This window comes from Triticum aestivum, chromosome 3B, assembly GCF_018294505.1.
Source record: "Triticum aestivum cultivar Chinese Spring chromosome 3B, IWGSC CS RefSeq v2.1, whole genome shotgun sequence".
NCBI classification, from domain to species: Eukaryota; Viridiplantae; Streptophyta; class Magnoliopsida; order Poales; family Poaceae; genus Triticum; species Triticum aestivum.
This window is the reverse complement of record NC_057801.1, coordinates 720,887,895-720,892,461: the sequence shown is the minus strand read 5'-3', so window position 1 is coordinate 720,892,461 and position 4,567 is coordinate 720,887,895.

Below are 4,567 nucleotides of genomic sequence, written 5' to 3'. Positions count from 1 at the left end.
CAGACTTCTGACCAGTTTACGCTTATTGTGACAGTTAGTTTTCGGCTTTCTCCACTGCGGTGCTTAACCATGCGAGCTGGAAGCACAATCGCAGTGGTTCTCCCTTTGCACACCTAGCCGAACAAAGTGGAACATAGGAGGCAAGTACAGGAGCCGGGCCACCCAACTATTGACCGGAGACACAATTCGAAACTGATGCATATATTGCAATATCCGAGAATTTTTGCTGAATCTCTAAAGGTGTCCGGCGTTGCACTGCGAGACTTATGCGGAAAACACACAAATAGTAGAAAAGCGCCATAGGGTTGGAAAACCAAAAAACGTCAGTAAAAACTCGACGTCGGAACTAGATTAATTGTTCGGTGCCAATCAGAAAATTGGTCTTAGAGAAAAAAATTGTGCTTCTGTCGTGCTTTAATATGACACATCCTATCTCAAGACTTCAAGCGGGTCAGCCTACGGCTTCAACCTCCTATCCCGAAGGCAGAGTACTTTTCGCTAGGCCAGTTTAGCAAACTTTAGCGGCTTTGAGAGGGAAATCCGGCTATTGCCCACACACTCGCGTCGAAAAAAGGAGTGATAGAAAAAAAAACTTTGCAACGACTAGGAAGAAGAACACTTATTATTATAAAACAGCTCACATAAATTTAAGAGCCCCCAAGTTACTTGGGTAAAAGAATTTTATGTATAACGGTTGTTTGTACCGAAGTACTTATATCATATCTGTGTCCACGAAGAACTTTATACGCGTCTTAACCGACCATCGGCTTCTCCCTCTTTGGTCAAGGATCAAAAAGTGTTATGTACTCTCCCTGTCGAGAATATCGACAGTGTTTCCGATAACCAGGCAATCAGTCCATAAGGCTGTAACAGACAAAATGCGCTCAGGGAACTTATGCTATATTACTCACAAAGTGTAAGAAGCATCTTCGAAGAAAATAGTAACCCTACCAATACCTTTCTTCGGTTGCTCATTATTATTATGAGACTTGTGCAATAGATTTTTTATACTCATGAGTTCCGTTGTGTGTCGACCATTGTTGAAAACAGTAAGAGTGCTAGCTTTCGGCTTCACCCTGTCTGAGGTCTGGCTCGAATGAACCGATCATGAAAATCGTAGAGGTGCTCCCTTTACTCCCTAGCCAAACAATCGGGAACATAGGGGTAAACACAGGAGCAAGGCAACCCAGCTTGCAAATCGCTTAAGTCAACATGGTGCATATTGTGGCGTAATACACGAACAAGGAACGAAGCGGTACAAGTATAATCATATGCAAGAGGAAAAGCTCCATCAAGGGAGCCCCAAATAAACGGGGTACTTGAATATGCGTGTCACAAACAAAGTTATGACAATGAACTTTGTCACAAACAACTTTGTGCCAAAAAGTATAATGCTTGTTCGAACCGAACAAAATTTAAAACTGAAAGTTTTTGAGCATGAAAGCGACTTAGCTGGTTAGTGTGCTTGGTGTTGATGACACTGGAGGCTCCGGCCGAATAGGCTAACGAAGCGACGATGCGGGGTTGCCAACATACTCGTGGTGCCAATCAACTCAGTTGCGCTGCTGCTTCTTTCCATTGTCACTCTGAATATTTGAACGTACTGAATAACATGTCTTTCAATTTCAAACTTTTTGTCTCAGTGGTAATAGCTAATCAAACTTTTCCTAGCTTTAAGAATAATCATATTATTATTTCTCAATTCAACCATAGTTGACATAATTTGCATTGTTAACTGTAGAAAAAAATTAGGTAGATATTTATCAGTTTAGATGTATTCTGTTCTTTAAGACGAGGTTGGGTATGGGATAACTTTTTCCATTGCGACACACCGTAAGGTCTTTCAAAAGCAGCGTGCTAGATTCTGATGACCAAGCTCATTGCCTTGCGATTGTCATGTTTGTTGTCATGTTTGTCATGAGGTGGACAATGTAACCATGGTGGCCAAGAGAGTGGTAACATGTATAGTTCACTTGCAGAGTACGAGGATTTTCTTTTGTCCTGTTGCAATGCACGGGCACATGTGCTATTAAAGGGAGGTGATATTATTGGTTTCGTCCCACTTTGTTTAGTCCCGCTTCAAATAATTTCATGTACGCTATTTGGTTTCCTTACTTGCCACCCGTTTTCACCCAATGGAGAAAGCCCACCTGACGGTGCACTGAGGCCCAAGTCTAGAGAGCTGGCAAAAAAATAAAATTGCCGATGGGAGAGTTCGATCTCATAACCTACGAACCGGCCACACACAGTTTGTCCAGCTGACCTAGATAGAGATATGAGAGGTTTTCTCCCGTTGTAACGCACGGGCCTTTTTGCTAGTGATATATAATGTATATTAAAAAAATTCTTCTACTTATTTAATACAAGTGAAGTAAATAATGAAAGAGATATGACCTGAGCATCGAGGTCAATGTCGATGCAGGGCATCAACGTGATGTGGTAAGGGTGTGGCAAAGCCCAAATTCAGAGGTCGGTCCGAGTTCCGGATATGGCGTTCGCCGAACTATGTACGAAAACTGTCCGAACCACTACGCAACCGTTGATAATGCGGCCACCATTTGATAGACCTATGTATAGATGATGGAACAAAGCAAAGTAATAATTCCTTGGAAAAAATAACCCAAACAAGCAAAAATTGCTAGGATTAATAGCACCTGGTTTATTTGTTGTAGCGGTCCGAAGAAAGGTTACTCCCAAAATTGGGACTCGATCCGCACACCCATTGCCTGATGGGTGATGAAGCGAAGGCATGATGATGCTGGCAAAGGTTGGCTCGCCGAGGAAAAGCCCGTGGTCTAGCTAATGTGATGAAGCTGGTCGGTCGGTGACGCCGGAGTCTCCGAGGTAAGTTGATGAAGGGATGATGAAGTCCCCAGTCCAGGCGAGGAGACGGAGCAGGTCGGTGAGGAGATGTGTCAGCCGAGGTGTTGAAGTAGTTCGGCGTGATGGACATCGGCTCGATGAAGCAACAGTTCGGCCATGCCGATGCAGGTCGTAGCTTGTGAGGTGATCAATGCTGGCTTGATGAAGTGACCGTGTGGCGATGCCGATGTGCCCGCTCCATGTAATCCGCGGGGCGGCGATGTTGGTGCCGATTTATCCTTCGCGATGCCGAAATATTGTTTGGCTGGCCGAGATGATGATCTGAAGAAGTTGAGCTCGGCTCAACAAAGCGACGACGTGTCTAGCGCAGGTTGGCCGCCATGGAGTGACATTGTCGGGCCAGTTTGACACCGGCGTGATGGTCAAGATCGTATTGTAAAAATACTTTTAATATTAATGGGATGTGTTTGATAATAAAACGCAATAACCCATACAAAAACTTCCTTCAAAAAGGATGTCCGGAATTCCATCCATAAAGAAGATGAACTTGGGTCGGATTCATTCTCGCGCAGAAAACAGATCCGAAAAGTGATGCACTAATCGGAAGGTTCCCGGAGTTTGGACGGTCGGATTGAGCTGAATTTTCGGCAGGTGGTAGATATGGGAATTCCACAGCCGATCAACGGTTGGATCTTCCAAAGGACGTCCGAGCTAGATGCTGGACACCCCGCTCCAAACTCGTCCGGATTCTCGTCCAGATTCAACAGGGCTTCGGTATATCGGAGATTGCCGGAGATTCCTCCATCGAAACTCGACGAAATTTTTGCAGAGTTGCTGTAGACTTAATTCCGCATAATTCCACCGGAGAAATCGTTTAGGCGACACTCGAGGAGGCGGTGGCGGCGGATACGAGTTTGCTGTCCAGAAAAACAACACGGTCGCCCGAGGGCAATGTTGACGTTGAGCCCCCGAGCTCCATGGATGACTCCTCCATGATATTGATAGAGATCGGAGTTGATATTGATGAATGACCTCATCTGGACATGACGATCGGAGGTAGGACGCAGTCCTCGGTCAAGCCAAGGTGACCTGTCAAGCTGGTGACGAAGAAGCCGACGTCGCAGTTGACCTGCAGTCGAGCCATTGATCCTTTTGCCGATCACACAGCGGGACTCTCAATGAAAGCACCAATGTCGGTGTCAAAACCGACGGATCTCGGGTAAGGGTCCCAAGTTGTGCGTCTTAGGATCAATGGTAACATGAACATGAGATTTTACCAAGCTTGGGGCTCTCTTGATGAGATAATATCCTACATGCTGATTGATTGACTTTAATGAGTATAGGGGTTACAAGAGTTGATCTACCCCGAGATCATATATTATGGTCGAAACCCTAGAGGTATGATGATTAATGTCCTCATCCATCAACTAGCATGGCCTCGGTTTATATAATGTACCAGACGCCTAGGATAACAAGAGTCCTAGCCGAATACGCCGGTGGGGAGGAGTCCTTGTCTTGATCACCAAGTCTTGTGGAATCTTCCTTGTATGCGGCAATTGTCCGAACTGGCCCATGAGTATACGGCCATGGGGGTCCTCGGGCCAATCTAACTGATCAGGAGACGACGTGGTGAGTACCCCCTAGTCCAGGACACCGTCAGAGGGAGTAGAAGATAATGAAAAGAGAAGAAAATAGAAAAATGTGAAAGAGAGAACCAAACAAAATGGAAAAAAGGATATCAAAA